Source organism: Delphinapterus leucas, chromosome 9 (genome assembly GCF_059928025.1).
Source record: "Delphinapterus leucas isolate spDelLeu-1000000601 "Yukka" chromosome 9, BTC_Dleu_Yukka2, whole genome shotgun sequence".
Lineage (NCBI taxonomy): Eukaryota > Metazoa > Chordata > Mammalia > Artiodactyla > Monodontidae > Delphinapterus > Delphinapterus leucas.
In genome coordinates, this window is record NC_143137.1 from 105,835,252 (window position 1) to 105,852,939 (window position 17,688).

Below are 17,688 nucleotides of genomic sequence, written 5' to 3' on the forward strand. Positions count from 1 at the left end.
TTTATTTATTACTTATTTATTTCTATTTATTTTTGGCTGCATCAGGTCTTTAGTTGCAGCACGCAGGATCTTCATTGAGTCATGCGGAATCTTTTGTTGTAGCATGCAGGCTTCTCTCTAGTTGCGGCATGTGGGTTTTCCCTCTCTAGTTGCGGCATGTGGGTTTTCTCTCTCTAGTTGTGGCATGCAGGCTCCAGGGCACGTGGGCTCTGTAGTTGTGGTGCATGGGCTCCAGAGCACATAGGCTCTGTAGTTAGCAGCACGCAGGCTCTCTAGTTGAGGTGCGAGAGCTCAGTAGTTGTGGCACACGGGCTTAGTTGTCACATGGCATGTGGGATCTTAGTTCCCTGACCGGGGATCGAACCCGCATCCCCTGCATTGTAAGGTGGATTCTTTACCACTGGACCACCAGGGAAGTCCCCAGAAGACCTAATTTTAAAAGGGAAAGTTTTAATTGGCTCAGTTGGTAAAGTTTATTCACTAGAGAAGAAGGGGAGTCTAGATAAAGAAAGGGGGTTTGAAGAAGGCAAAGGTGGATATAGAGAGGGGAGAGTAATGGGTTTAGGGGAACCTTGGCTTATGTCACCAAGGAAGAGGCCTTAGCTGCCTGTTTATCTCCTTTGTTTATTTCTTTCAGTTAACTTAGAAATAATATTTTACAAACAGGTAATTTTAAAATCCTGAATATATTTAGAAGCCTCTAGGTACCAATTAAAATAGTTATCCCACTCAGATTGTTTAATTCTATTGCCGCAGTCTTTCTAGTCTGGAGAAAATCATGTTCGGGCAGATTGAAAGTTCTTCATAACAGCCATTGGAGTTCTACATTATCTTTAGTAAGACTGGACCATCTAGTCAAAAATGCGTGTGAGGAGAGACCATAATTTTTTAACATAAAACCAGTTAGGATCCCTGAAGAGCATTGGGATGACTGGAATCTCATATCTCAGAGGTTTTCTTGAGAGCAAAAGAAGAATTCCTAAATAGCCTAATGGGTGTGCTCAGGGTTGGGAGTTATGTTTTGTTTTACAGTGTGCCTTTCATGGGATACATACTGTCTTTCTCTTTTTTTCTCCTGGAAGACAGCGTTTGCCCTAGTTGTTCAACCTGTGACAAGTTGTCCCTTGTTACATGTAAATTGTCTTGCAGTTGGCAGATGACCTAATGTCAGTCTGGCCTGACATTTGTGACTAGTGTCTGTGACCAATTTGTGCTCTCACATAAGTCTTTGCCTTAGAGACCAAAGTCTCTAAAGGGAGGTGGCAAGCACTCTAACAGCATTTACTTGCTTAACCTGTGCCCACTGATAGAATTTTTAATTTTTGCTCTCTAGCATTCCAAAGGAATTACACTGAAATTCTAGCATGTTTCCTACAAGAAAACAAACAAGGACTCACCAAAAAGGATAAAACCTTTAAACAGACCCTTAACAAAGTCAGAAAGCTCAACCGAATGGGGGGAGACCAGAATCTGAGAGGAGAATCACCAAGCAAAAAGTAGACAATAACTCACAGAAGCAATGAGCTCAAGGGCTTTTGTGCGCGTACTTCACACAGTTCCGAGGGTCCTTGTCCTTTGGGGGGTCATCTCCTTTGGATCCCACTTCCAGTGCCAAGGAATGTCTACCTAAAGAAAAAGATAAAATGAGGCAAGCTCAAAATTGTCGAAAAGCTGAGTTCCATTTAGGATTAGCAGAAGAATTGCAGTTCAGAACATATAAACTGTAGCAAGCTGCAGATGAGTCGTTGAGGATTTGGGATATGCTGTATTTATGGACAGGGAATATAAAGAAGTGAGAGTTCAGTTAGAGTCTGCTAAAATAAAAAAACAAATGGAGACCATTTCTGAAAATTTCTGAGGAGACAAAACCAGCCCAGTCCACAAACAAAGCTCAGTTCAGCTTAATTTATGAGACCAACTCACCCAGAGTCATTTCTTGTTCATGCCTCTGGAAACCATAAGCAAAATTTCCCAAGGTTCCCTGACCAACTTCCTATCATTTAAGAACATTCCAATACTATCAGCTTTCTGTAAATCAGACATTTACGGGAAATCAGTACCTCAGTTCTTAAGTTTTGTTTTCCTGAGGGCACGTGTAGAAGATTTTCCATTTTATATTCTCTGGTTCCATTTTAGATTGAAATTCTTTCACATGGCATATGTAGGACTTGGGGGTATTAAAAATGGAAAATAATTTTGGAAGATTATTAAAACTTCTTTTTAAGAACAATGGGAAAAAATGAGTCAAATTATAACACACATACCATAAAAATGTCTTTAAGCTCACATTTTTTTTCCTGTGGTGTTGTTTTGACATTGCTTTAAAAAGGTGAAAAATATGCTCTAAAGTTTTTCAAACGGAGAGTTTTAGTCATTTATTTTAATTGCAATCATATAAAAAAAGAAAATAGACAAAATGACCTTACCATGCATTCCAGCTTTATGCTGCTTTATAGCTTCAGAATAAATATGTTTTGATTATTATCCCTTTACAAATAGCAAGTGGGAGTATGAGTATTGACATTCCATGCATAGTAATCAAGGTAATATCTATTTTATGAGGGTACAATTCTTAATTAAGGTTGGTCCAAGTGGGTCACCTTAGGAAAATAATGAAAAGCCAAAGTGCCAGTGCTCAAGGTTGTACTACCTTATAAATAGTTTCTTATTGGTTCCTGCTCTTTATATTACTAGTATGGCTATCTTTACATGATAACAAAAATTTTATTCTCATTTTCAAGTGAGGTTTTTGTTGTTGTTGTTCAACCCTTATAAAAATACCTAATTATTTAATAGATATTCAGAATAACATTGGATTCTACAAGGAAAGAAAAACAGTGGACAAGGCAAAAAATATGTATGATTTTCCAATATCTCCTAATTTCCACTTTTCTCTTATTAGATAATCTCAAACTGTGAACATATTCTCTTAGAGTAGATGTATTCCTTTACGAATAATGTGTCGGGTGATAAGTTCAGTGCTTTTGCTTGGACTATGGCTTGGTTACCTTGGGACCACTTATTTTTAATGCCTATTTGTTGGAAGATAAGGAATGAAGTTAGGTGTCACACTATCACTCAACCAGTAGGCCATTCTGCCCAGTGTTAAGACTGGGGCTCAGTACTCTCCCATCATCTACTGCTTCCTAATAAATAAGTCATTGTTTTGAAGGTTAGATTTTATAGGTTTATTTGATCAGTTTCTATTTAGCTATATTGGTTTATTTGATGTAGTTAAATAGAAAAAGCTATGAAAATGGTTTTTTCCAATGCCCCTCATCAGACCCTGTACCTTTAATTGGCTTAGGGTTTATCTAGAACTGAAAGCTATTAATATCTTCATTTTGTTAACAAGCGAACAACTGTTTAGGAATATTAAATAATTGTCAAATAAGTAACTAAATCAACCAGCCTAGGATTGTTTGTCTCAAAGGTGTCAATGTCTACGTTCAGTTAGTGAGTAAATCATGAACAGATATTAGTCAAAAATACTATTATAAGAAAGATGAGAGAGATATAAGATTAATGAACCCTCTGCAAAAGATTCAAATGCATGGATATATTAGAAGTAGTCTGGTTTCATCACTGTGTATAAGCCACTTTAGACAACTTTTATTGCTTTACCTTAAAGTGATTTAAATCTTAAAGGGTAGGAGAAAAGAAGTAGAACATTTATCTCCCTTCCCCCCATCTCTTCTTGTACCTATGATCAGAAACTTTGACAGAAGTTTGATATGATGATGTGATAGAAATAATACATAATAGTTTCACAAAACTTGCTTCACATGTCCTGTTTTGAATTCCAATTTTGATGATTATTGCAAAACAGGAAAGTTTGGATTGTGTGTTTCTACAGTAAGTCTAAAGAAAGAATGTGATGTCATTGATGTTTTATGTTTTCATCTTTATGATTTTAATTTGCTTTCAATTTTTAAGATTTTAACTTTAAAAACCTTTGCTCAAGGGGGAAATTCTATAACTGCTTTCTTGGCTCTCATGTTGTTCTACAACTTTTAGATGCATGGAGGAAGAGCAGGGGAGAGTATGAGGAAACAATCAACTTGCTCACACAATCAATAGAAGGCAGATGGAAGCAGGTTATGAAAAAAGGAAATGCATTGGATATAGAGATAGTAATTGTCAGCCCAGCCATCTATGGCTAGCACTTTATGTATTTTTTTGCCTGGATAGGATGAAATGTAGTTGACATAACATTTTATATACATATCATTTATATGCATTCAGTACTTTTGCAGATAAAATTAACTTATTTGAGTCTCTTCACACACTGAATTATATATCAGTATTTCCATTTTCTTGTTGTGGAAACAGAAGTTCAGAGAAATTTAGCTACTTATCCTAGGAAGCATAGCTGGGAAAATATGGAGTTCACCTCATTCCAAGTATCTCTTTTTCTAATTCCTGAAGGCAACCGTTCATTCATGAATGGTACCTGAAAAGTTATTGTTTCATAGAATAATGTTGTTGGAAAGAGGGCAAATGCTGTTGTATAATTTTATTTTATAAATACCTGGGAAGGATAGAAGAAACTATGTATCACAAATATTAACTTCCCAAAGAAAAAGAAAGTACAATGTTTGCTTTCAAGTATAGGAATAAACACAAGAAAGACCCTATCTCCAGAAGAATCCAACTTTGTGCCAAATGTGCTTTACACTTATCAGAAACAGTTCCTCATTCACAATGTAAAAATGATGTTGTTATTTTAGTTTATATATACCAGATGACATAAGGAGTGATTTTGTGACTAATTCAGGCCTCATGGTTCTTTTTCCCACTCAAACAAGTTCATATGTTAGGCCATTTAATTTCTGCAGATCTACTGTTTCAAATTTTACAGTTCATTTTCAAGTTAGAAAACATACTGTTGTGTTTCCTTTCTATTTCTTCCTGAATATATCTGTGTTAAATTTTTGTGCAATAATGAATCATTTTTTGACACATTCCAATACTTCTTTCTCACATGCCTTTCCGTTTTTCAGCTCCAAACAATGAAATCATCACTGACCCCATTGGCATTCATTTCTACTCTGATTTGTGTGAAGAACTCTTAGATTGAAGTTTTACACTGTCAACAACTAGAGGGGTTTGCTATGATCTTGTCACAGTCTATTTGTTTTGCACAGTTTCTCTTCCCTCCATGCGTTCCATCAATGTAATTTCACGTGAAAATATGGTTAGTGGGATGTTTTACTTATTTTTATAGATCATCAATGGAAATATTAACTCTGACAGGAATAAATATAGGGCTCGGTACCACCCTGCAAGATACTTGCTATCTTGAGTTTACTATTTACCATCATTCATTTTCAAAATCTGCCAGTTGCTTTTATGAAGTGTGTGTGTACATTTTAGTCTAAGACCCTCCCATTAAGTTTGCTATTAAAATGTAAACTCATCTGTAATTTGACACATTTATAAGAAGGGAAGAAAGTAGCTGAGTCTCTTGATAATCAGACTCAACTTCTAGGGCTGAGAAGCAGTTTTTAATTTTTACCAGGTGATACAGGTTTGGCTGGGTAATTTTAGAAAGGCACAAATAGTTGTTTCTTGTATTGAAAATGTTATTGTATGCCTACTATAATATTCCATTTTCATGGTTAGGTATTATTTACTTTAAAGAAAACTCAAGCTTTTAAGCACTTAAAAATCTAAGATTAATATAAAACACCAGTAGATTTTTCTTTCCAAAAAGATCTTCAGAAGTTATTGTTGGCAAACTTCCAAATACAAATTAAATAATGGATTTGTATGACATTTTTATCATATTGATTATATATTTATTCTTTTGGTGCACACTGTTTTGTACATTATATGTCTGTTGCCAATGTCTGTGGATGGTATAAAGTTGCAGAAAAGTTTAAGTGCCAAGTTTTAATATGGCTCTGAAAGTTGTAGAAAATGACCATTGAGAATCATTCTCTGAATATTTACCAATTGAACAATAATAGAATGTTTGATTTGGAGATAATCATAAAGAGTTAATTTAGGCCAGAGTGTTTTGTTTTTGTTTTGCAGAAGAAGAAAGTGATCTACAACAGGGAAGTGCATAGATTAAAAAATATTTAAACACTACATGTCAGACTAGAACTCAGGTCTGTAGAACTCTGATGTGCACCATTCAAACTGTTTAATTGAAAAAGTCTTTTTATTATTTTTCTGTTGCTGTGTTACACATGAGCACCAACTTGGTGATTTTAAACAATCTGCATTTATTATCTCTCAGTATTTGTGAGTCAGGAGTCCAAACATGGCTTCCCTGGCTACTCTGTTCAGGGTCTCAAAAGGTTACCATCAGGTTATTAGCCAGATAACATCCTCATCTGGAGCCTCAACTAGGGAAGAATCCACTTCCAAGATCATTCACGTTGTTGGTAAGAGTCATTTTCTTGTGACTGTGTAACTGAGGGCATTGGCTTTCTGCTAGTCCTAGGCTGGAGGCCACTCTTAAGTCTTAGAAGATGCTTAACGTTCCTAGAGGCCATCCACAGTTCTTTGGCAAGTGGGCATCCTCCGCACGACAGCCTACTTCATCAAGCCAGCAAGGGCAATATCTCACCTCAAGGAGGTCCCAGCGCTTCTTTTAAGGGTGTTCATCTGATTAATTCTAATAGAATTTATTGGCGATCTTAATTACATTGGCAAAATCTCAACTTTGTCATCATACTCTGTTAGCTAGAAGCAAGTCACAAATCCCATCCACGCCTAAAGGAAATTATAAAAGGCGTGAATACTAAGGCATGGGAATCACGAGGGGCCACCCTAGTATATGTCCACCACAGCTTGCATCTTGGATCCAAACCACATTAAAGCAATCTACTGAAACACTGGCACAAATATCACACACAGAAAGCATACATAAACCTTTGACTTTCCCCCAATAATTCAAGAAGCCTTCCTGTATCTATATGCATTCCCTACCTTCTCTCAAGGATCAAATCCAGGGCTTCCCTGGTGGCGCAGTGGTTGAGAGTCCGCCTGCCGATGCAGGGGAAACAGGTTCGTGCCCCGGTCCGAGAAGATCCCACATGTCGCGGAACGGCTGGACCCGTGAGCCATGGCCGCTGAGCCTGCGCGTCTGGAGCCTGTGCTCCGCAGCGGGAGAGGCCACAACAGTGAGAGGCCTGCGTACCGAAAAAAAAAAAAAAAAACAAATCCAGTCTATCTTGTTCACAATCTCATCTTCTCTTTGTCTTGAGAATTTGAGAGAATATTTTCCTCTTCCTTTCTTCTTTCTCCTTCAACTGAGTTAGGCATTCAAATATATTATACATCAGCCCTGTCCAATAGAGATATCATGCAAGCCACATATATAACTACATTAAAAAGTAAAAACAAACATGAAAAACTAATTTTCATAATATATTTTATTTAATTCAACATATTAAAAATATTATCACCTTGATATGCACTGAAGATATGTGTAAGAAACAATCTACTTTATTTTCTTCTTACCAAGTCTGCAAAATCTGGTATGTGTTTTACATTTATGGCACATCTCAATTTGGACATTTTCCAGTTCTCAACAGGCACCGTGAACAGTTTCTACCTTACTGGCCAGTGTAGCTCTTTTTTATTAAAAGCATCATTATAAAAAATCTTCCTCCAGCCATGGCCATATTGATTGGCTCTCTATTACTATTCTCGAAAATGTTTTCTACAAACAACTTCTACTTCCTAATCTATCAGTTACTCTTTTACCGTTTCTCAGCTGGCTTCCACCCTTACAAATCCATCATCACTACTGTTGCTAATATCTCCATGTTGCTAAACAAAATGGAAAGTTTTCTAACTAGAATTCTCATCATCTTGTTGCACAGTTGATGTCTTATTTCCTTAAAATTTCTTTCTCTTTAAATAATGTGTCAGCACTCATGTCTAGTTTTATCCCTCTATCACTGATATCTTCTTAATCCTGTCCTTAGTAATACTTAAACCAGGTTCAAAACAAAACTCTTACTCTTCCCTAAAACCTGGCCCTCTTCTAATCCTAACCAACAAATGGCATAGCTATTGGCCCAGGTGTTTATATAATTGTATCATTCTCTGTCTCTCTCTTGCTATCTCTTTCTCTCTCTCTCTCTCTCTACATATATATGTGCACTGTTTAATTCAAGAAATATTTGAGTTTGTACTATTTGTCAAACATCATTCTAAACGGTAAAAAGACAGATAAGGACTGCTAAGGATTGATTTCATGTGCATATCCTATAAAGAGCAAGAGAAAATAATTATATATGTGATATAGTGATTAATATATCATAATGGTATAGACATAATATTGTAATTATATAATTTCATATAGAAAAAATAAATAAAACAAGATATCAGTACGAGAATGATCATGAATTAGAATTACAATGTATGGTTTGGTAAAACAGTCCAAATTATCTGTGTGTGTGTGTGTGTGTGTGTGTGTGTGTGTGTGTGTGTGTGTATACCACAGACAACATATTTGTATATAAATATTCATGTGTGAATAGACATATCTTCTCAAGTATATAAATACTCAAATGAATATTTATATTCATATATATGTGTATGTATGTACTAACTTAGTTCTCACACTAATCTTATGAGAAAAAACTTCCCCACTTACAGAAAGTTAAGTAATCTCTCTCCTACAGTCATATTGTTGTAAATGATAGGGCCTGGATTTGAGTCACCCTTCTACTCAGTGGCATAATAAAGGCAAGGTAATGGGGCAAAGGTCCTATAATGGGAGTAGTACTGCTCTGGGTGCAGAAATGAAGGGGATGCATTGTCTGCATGTAAAAACAATAATAAAACCAAATAACACTAGTCTACTTTTTGTTATCAGCACTACTGATAAATCTAAACAGAATTATTGTCAGTGATAAAATACTATCACCTGCAAAAAAAAATTTGGTGTCCTAATTTCTAAATGATTGTTGTCAGTAATGTTGATTTTAGTAATATACAGGCAGGTTATATTTATACATTTTACTTATTCCTTAATAAATATTATAATTTACATGAAAACTGATTTAGAGAATCCCCAGTTATAAGCCTCTCCCACACATTACCACTTTCAGCCATAGACCTTTGTTTTCAGAGCCAGTACATAATAATTTGAAACTGTTCCACTTGGTTTCGGCCAGTTGCAGTTCCTGTCCCCACATCCTATAGTCTGATATTTTAGTGTGCTTAAGCAGTAGTTTTCAAAGAAAGAATAATAGCTCAGTGTTCATAAAGATGAAGAAACAATTTGATTTGCACTAAAGCTGTCAGTATATGTACAAATCATTCTCTGAGTTTTGTGGAGGTTATTCTTTTGGAAACACTTCATTACATTTGTTTAAACCACATTATTAAGGTTTCATTTATATATATGAAAGCTGTTCATATTCATTGTATACAACTTGATGAGTTTAGAGATAAATATTCATCTGTAGAACCATAACCACAATATGTGACCTAAACAAACCATTATCTCCAAAAGTTTCCTCATGATCTCTTTATTATTACTGTCATTGTTTTGTGGTAAGAACATTTAACATAAGATTTACCCTCTGAGAAATTTTGAAGTGTATAATATGTATTGTTAACTATAGGCTCTATAGTGTGCAGTGAATCTCTGGTACTTATTCATATAATTGAAACTTTGTATCCTTTAACTAATGCTTCCCCATTCATCCCTACCTGTAGCACCTGGGAACAATTATTCTACTCTCTGCTTCTGAGTTGACTATTTTAGATTCCTAATCTAAGTAGTATAAAGTAGTACTTGTCCTTCTGTTTCTGGCTTATTTCATTTAGCATAATGTCCTCCAAGATTATCCACATTGTTGTGAATGACAGGATTTCCTTCTTTGTTAAAGCTGATTAATATTCTATCATATGTACATACTCTCTTTTCTTTATACATTCATCCACATATAGGCACTTAGATTGTTTCCATATCTTGGCTATTGTGAATAATGATGAAATGATCAAGGGAGTTCATATATCTCTTCAAAATCCTGGTTTCAGTTCCTTTGGATATATAACCAAAAGTGAGATTCCTATACTAGATGGTAATTCCAATGCATGCACAGAGAATAACTTTCCATTTATTAGTGTCTACTTGAATTTCTTTCATCAGATAGTTTGCTTTTAGTGTATAGAAATGCAATTGGATTTTCTATATTGATTTTGTATAATACAACTTTACTGAATTTGTTTATTCTAGCAGTATTTTTTGGTGGAATTCTTTAGGGTTTTCTATATATAAGATCATGCCACGTGCCAACAGAAATAATTTTACTTCTTTCCAATTTGGACATTTTTATTTCTTTTTCTCATCTAATTGCTCTGGCTAGTTATTCTAGTACTATGTTGAATAGAAGTGGTGAGAGTGGGTATAATTCTATGGTTCTAGATCTTAAAGGAAAAGGCTTCAGTTTCTCACCATTGAGTATAATTTAGCTGTAAGCTTATTATAAATGGCCTTTATTTTGTTGAGATAAGTTCCTTCTATACTTAATTTGCTGAGAAATTTTTTTATCATAAAAGTGTGTTGAATTTTTTCAAATGTCCTTTCTGAATCTGTCAAGATGATTATCTGATTTTTATCCCTCATTCTGTTAATGTGGCATATCACATTGACTGTTTTGTGTATATTGAATCATCTTTGCACCATAGGGATAAATCCCACTTGGTTATAGTGTATGATCCTGTATGCTTATGTGGTGTTGAATTCCGTTTGCTAGTATTCTGTTGAAAATTTTTGCCTACATGTGTATCAGGGATATTGGTCTATAGTTTTGTCTTCTTGTGGTATGCATTAGTAACAGGGTGATATTGGCCTTACAGAATGAGTTTGGAAGTGTTTGCTTTTCTATATTTTGGAAGAGTTTAAGAAGAATAGGTATTCACTCTTCTTTAAATGTTTGGTAGAATTCACCTGGGAAGTCATCTTATCCTGGGCTTTTCTTTGTTGGGAAGTTTTTGATTACTAATTCCATCTCCTATGTTGCTGTTGGTCTTTTTAAACTTTTTATTTCTGCTGGATTCAGTCTTTGGTAGGTCATCCTATGTGTTGGCATATAATTATTTATAATAATTTGCCTTGATCTTTTAAAAATTTCTGTAACATCTGTTGTAACGTCTCCTCTTTCATTTCTGATTTTTTTTTTTTTGCAGTACGCAGGCTTCTCACTGCTGTGGCCTCTCCTGTTGCGGAGCACAGGCTCCGGACACGCAGGCTCAGTGGCCATGGCTCACGGGCCTAGCCGCTCTGCGGCACGTAGGATCTTCCCAGACTGGGGCACGAACCCGTGTCCCCTGCATTGGCAGGCGCACTCTCAACCACTGCGCCACCAGGGAAGCCCTCATTTCTGATTTTATTTATTTGAGTCTTTTCTCTTTTTTTACGTGGTTAGTCTAGCTAAGTTTCTATTAATTATTTTTATGTTTTCAAAAGTTCAACTCAATTTTAGCAGTTTTTTCTATTGTTTTTCTATTTTCTATTTCCTGTATTTCTTCTCTATTTTTAAATATTTCCTCCCTTTTGCCAACTTTGACCTCAGATTGTTCTTTTTCTACTTTCTTTACATGTTGAGGTGCAGTTAAATTGTTTATTGAAATTAGTCTTTTTTAAATGTATGTGTTTATTACTATAAACAATCCCTTTTAGCACTGCTTTTGCTGTATCCCATAAGTTTTGATACATTGTATTTTCATTTGTCTCAAGATTTATTTCTGTTTTGATTTCTTCTTTGAGCCAATGGTTATTCATGAGTATACTGTTTAATTTTCATGTATTTTTGAATTTTTCTGTTTCCTCCAGTTTGATTTCTAGTTTCATTCCATTGTGGTTGGAAAAAGATATGTGAAATGTTTTCAGTCTTATTAAATTTGTTAAGACTTGTTTTGTGACCGAGTATGTGATTTATCCTGGAGAATGTTTTGTGTGCTCTTGAGAAGAATGCATATTCTGCTGTTGTTGAGTGAAATATTCTGTGTACATCTATTAGGTAAATTTGGTCTATAGTATTGTTCAAGCCTGCTGTTTCCTTATTGACTTTTCTCTCTGGATGATCTATTATTGAAAGTGGGGTACTGAAGTCTACTATTGGTGTATTACTGTGTATTTCTCAATTCAGATCTTTCAGTACTTGCTTTCTATATTTAGGGGCTCTGATGTTGGATGTGCAATTGACCTTTGAGCAATGTGGGGTTAAGGGCACTACCCCCCACACAGTTGAAAATCTGCATACTGCTATCTCTGCCTCAGAAGCAAAGGTTGATAAATGACTGACCCAAGGCCAGGAAGCTGAAGCAGTTTGGATATAATCAGGACTCAATTTCTAATTTCTTTTGATTCTGCATATTGTGATCTTTTATCAAACACAAACTATTCCCACACACTTAAAGATCTGTAAAAATAAAAATGCAAGTACTATATTTATTGAAAAAAATCTGTGTATAAGTGGACCCACACAGTTCAAACTCATGTTGTTCAAGGGTCAACTATATATATATATATATATATATATATATATATATACATACATATATATATGTATATGTGTTTTTTATCTTCTTGTCGATTTGACCTTTTATCATTATGTGATGACCTTCTTTGTCTCTTGGTGAGAGTTTTAAACTTAAAGTTTATTTTGTCTAATATTATTACAGTCATTGCTACTCTCTTTTGATTACCATTTACATGGAATATCTTTTTCCATCTATTTATTTTCTGCCCATTTGTGTCATTTAATCTAAATTGAGTTTCTGGTAAACAGTATACAGTTGGATCTTATTTATTTTTAGTACTTTAAGCCACTCTTTATCTTTTGTTTGAGTTTAATCCTCTTATGTTTGAAGTAATTATTGACAGATAATTGAAAGGACTTACTATTGTCATTTTGTTGTTTTCTGTCTGATTTGTAGTTCTGTTGTTCGTCTCTTACTGTCTTCTTTGTGATTCTTTTTGGTAATGATTTTTTTTTTTGTATCTACTGTAGGTTTTTTCTTTGTGGTTACCATGAAATCTGAATAAAACTTCTTATAGTTATATGAATAGTTAAAATAAAGCTGGTAACAACTATAATCACATGCAAAAAATCAATAATTTTACTCCTTCTCCCCCACTTTATTATTGATGTCAAAATTTACTTCTTTTTTGTATAGTATATTCATTAACAAATTTTTGGATTATAGGTATTCTTAATACTTTTGTCTTTTAACTTTTACACTAGGGATAAGAGGGATTTACTCACCACCATTACAATGTTAGAGTATTCTGAATTTGACTGTACATTACTTTAATAGGGAGTTTTCAAATGCTTTCTTGTTGCTGTTTAGCTTTCTTTTGTTTCAATTTGAAAAAGTTCCCTTAGCACTTCTTGTAAGTCAAGTCTAGTGACCAGTTCCCTCAGTTTTTTTTCTTTGGGCTTCATGAAGCTGGTTGCTCACCATAGATTTGGGAAAATTTCAGCCAATATTACTTTAAATAACTCTTCTGCCCCTTTCTCTTTCTCTTCTCCTGGAACTCATCTGATGAATATATTGGTTCACTTGATCATGTCCCATAAGTTCCATAGACTGTCTTCCTTATTTTTTAAATTCTTTTCTCCTTTTCTTCCTCTAACTGGATAATTTTAAATGATCTGGCATCAACTTCACTGATTCTTTCTTCTGGTTGACCAAGTCTGCTCTTGAAGCCTTCTGTTGAATTTTTTATGTCAGACACTTTATTCTTCAGTTCCAGAATTTGTTTTGTTCTTTTTTTTTTATGGTTTCTATATCTTTGTTGAACTTTTCATTTGTTTATGTATTATTTTCCTGATTTCATTTAGTTTTTTATCTAATGGATGACTGAACTTCTTTAAGATGATTGTTCATTTTTTGTTTTTCAGGCAGTTCAATAACATTTCTTTGGTGCTTTATGTAATTTGCTCTTTTGGTAGAATCATGCTTTCCTAATTCTATTGATCTTTGTATCCTTTTATTGATGCTTGCACATTTGAAGAAATAGTCACCAATTCTGGTCTTTGCATATTGGCCTTGAAAGGGAAAGTCCTTCACAGTCAGCCCAGGCCAGAGATTCTGGTGGGCCAGGTGGCAGGGGCCATGGGTGGACCAGCTGCTAAGGGATCTGTGGGCAAGCAGGCAGGCCTGGTGTTTCAGTCAACAGGTAATTGGTCATGATGCTGGCTTCCATGAGCATGGCTGCTGTCTTCATTTATTTTTCTTCTTCTTTTTTCAGGAACTGTATATTTGTAACTAAAGAACATTAATCCATTTCTTATTTTCTTTTTTATATTGAAATTATTATTTTATTATTTATTTTAAATTCTAATTTAGTACATGATTATAGATATGAAGTTCAGTAAAGAAAGTATTCACTGCCTACATTTGTTTTCTGGCCACTATCATTATTTATTTCACCCCATGATTATTACCAAAAAAATAAAGTTAAATTAAAAATGCCAAATCGAGAAAGGGGAATGTTACAAATGATCTCTAGGTGTCAAATTTATGAGATATGAGAATGGTCTGATGGTATATCAGTGGTCCTAGCCTTTACATTACACCCAAGCCAGATAAACAGAGACATGAAGGAAGAACAGGTCAGTCAGAAGGACAAAAGGAGCCAAGTAACTATAAACTGGCTGTATCAAGGCATAAAGAGCATGTCAGTTTGGTTAGAAAGCGGTTATTGAGGGAGACTGACTCACGGTCCAAAGAAATTAGATCATGTAGAGTTTTAAAGACCATAGTGAGCCAGTAGGTTTACTCTAATTAAAAATGAGAAGCAAGTGGTGATTGGAGATTTTTAAGAAAGAAAGTTATAGGTTCTGATTTTCATTGTCAGAAACTTTGGAATCATCCTCTAAGCCAAGTCCTGCCAGTTTTTACTTCTAAAATTCAGGTAGATGATGTGACACATTGCACAGAGATGTTTCAAAGAAGCACTGGTATTTCTGTTATCAAATGTTTACTGAACTCATGACAACAATGAAGTTTTTTTTTTTAACAAAGTTTTATTGGAACACAGCCATGCTTACTCATTTATGTGTTTTATGATAGTTTTCATGCTAAAATGGCAGATTTGAGTAGTTGCAATAAAGACTGTATGGTCAACGAAGCCCCAAACATTTCCTATCTAACCATTTACAGGAAAAGAAAAGCCAACTCTTGATATAGAAAAAAATTTTAAAGCCAAAATTTGTTTACTTGAAAGAATTGCTACAGTAACTACACCCGAGAAAGACTGATCACAGACAAAATAGAAAACACAAATTAAAAATATTAGGAATGAAAAAGTGGAGTTACCTGTAAAAATACAAATATTAGAAAATAATATGTTAATATCAGTTTTGGGGAAGACAATTGACATATGGGATGAAATGAACAAATTTGTCAAAAAAAAACCTGCCAAGAAAGAAAAAATATTTCTGAATATCTATATTTCTACTTAGAAATAAATGTTATTATTGATTACCCTGCACAAAACAAAAAAATCAAACAAAACAAAAAAAACAAACAAAAAAATCAGGTCCAGATAGCTTTGGAGAATAAAAATAGAGGGTGTACTTCCAAAGTCTTTTTATGAAGCCAAGATAAAAATAAAATTTTGTAGCAATTTTATTGTGTGGTAACTGAGCACAAGAACATAATGTTTGCCAGATGTCTTAGTTCATCAACATCTGGGTATACTGCCTACTATTTTTCAATATCTATTTGCAAAATGCTGACTTAGGTTTTCATTAAACTGACTTGAAAAACAATCTTTCTCAAATATGATTTTAACCTCTAATCAATCTCTGTTACATTATTCAATTCTGGGCAAGGCATTGCTAACACTAGATATTCTAGAATTCTCTCCTCTCTGAATTAAACAAATAGTCCTTAGTTAAGAGTGGATTTTTTGTATGTTTATTAGCAGACTTTATTGAATGCAGCCTGCTTTTGAAAGGGGAATTATTACTTCTTAAGCTTTTCACAATATCACTTAAAGTAACTCATCCTTACTGAAAATTTATGAATCTAATGCAATATTGTCAATGGATTTAATAAATGCTCAAATTTTACATGCTTAAAAATTAACACCAAGAAACAAAGAGGATATGGTAACTCTTTTACTACTTTGTTATCAAGAGGTTCTTGTTACTGATAGTTATACTGACCTCTCTGACAGGAATGTCATGGGAAATGTTTTATTAATGATTGAAGATCATTGCGAAAATATGAAGTGCCACATAAATACTGAATTATTCCCGACATAAGGAACTAGACTGTATTAGCTGTCCTAGCAATAAATGTCAGATCATGGGATTATTTCTGGAAAGTAGCTATTGTCTAATCTCTGTCGCTTTAGCCTTTTGAAGAAGCTAAGGGTACATGAGTTACTGTTAGTAAAATTGAATAAACTCTACGGGTTTTCTTTTACCTTACAGTACTTAATAGGATCACAGAAATATTAGATTAACAATCAATCAGGGAAGAAAGACCACCAGGGTTAGAAAACAATGATGTGAAATTCCAAAAGTAGAACAAAAATGTCTGTACAATATAAACAGACCAAGGAATTCTGTTCAAAGAAATGCATACTTAATTATGAAAAGGATAAGGGGAAGATGGGCATTTTGGTTCCACATGACATGTCTCACAGGTGGATATCTCCAGAAATAAAAAGGGTTCTATGCAGTAGGTATAATGATGAAACTTATAAACATGAGAATGTGTAAAAGGCATACTATTCATATTTCCATTAACAGAGAGGGCAAATAAACCTCCATAAATAACAAAAACAATCAACCAAATAAAAAATGAACATAAATCACTGCATTATAATTTAGAATGGTTTTAAGAAATTAGTTGAATGTAAGAAAAGTAAATCCACTTTTTGGTGATGCTAAAAATGTTCTCTTCAAATATTCTGGAGCTACTTTTAAAATACTCATAGGGAAAGAAAGAAAACAATAGGACATGACAAAGTTACTATAAATCTGATTAAATCAGGTTTATGGTTTTCTAGTATTTTTAGGAAACTTAGAAAATGATAAGTATTATAATTTCAGTACAGGATATAAGTGTTAGTGTAAAGTTAAGAATGTTGCTAATTTGAGTAACATGGATGATAAGGCAAAAATGAAAGGAAAAACACAAATATTGTATCATATTAAAGTTTAAAATGTTACAGGAGACATCTTCATGTCAGACAGCACTTAACCTCCACAAACTCACAAAACCTTCCTAATATACCAATTGAGTAAGTTTTAAATTAAAAAGGAAACAGGGGAGGAAAAATCAGGAACAATGTTCTGGAAACTGTATAGTGTGCCGAGGAGCAATCTGATTTGTGGGTTTGAACTCCCATAAGTTTCGGAATTGGCTGTAACAAACATGTAAGTGGGGGTGAACTTGATATGAAAACAGGAAGATTGATTGACAGTATATCTAAAAGGAAATTATACCCATGTTTCACTTGCCTCATTCCATGCAACCTGGGGATGATTCCACTTCTATATAGCAGAAACTAAGCATTATTCTCTGAAGAGGGTAATTAAAGGCCCTGGACTGACAGATAACAGGTATGGTTGTTTAAAGGAAAGCTTACATACCAATATTATAAATGTTGGGACCCACTAATGTCTTTTCCTGCTACAATTGTACAACTTTTGAGAGCACTTAGCCAGGCATATATTCTTCCAA

At 34.3% G+C, this 17,688-nt stretch overlaps 1 long non-coding RNA gene across 1 annotated transcript in view; it reads right to left on the reverse strand.

The window, feature by feature from the left end:
• Positions 1–17,688, reverse strand: part of LOC149748475 (uncharacterized) — a 210,882-nt gene that overhangs the window by 13,891 nt on the left and 179,303 nt on the right. Inside the window, exon 2 of the long non-coding RNA XR_016394446.1 lies at positions 1,513–7,145. This is a non-coding gene — a long non-coding RNA (uncharacterized LOC149748475). The remainder of the gene's footprint in view (positions 1–1,512; positions 7,146–17,688) is intronic.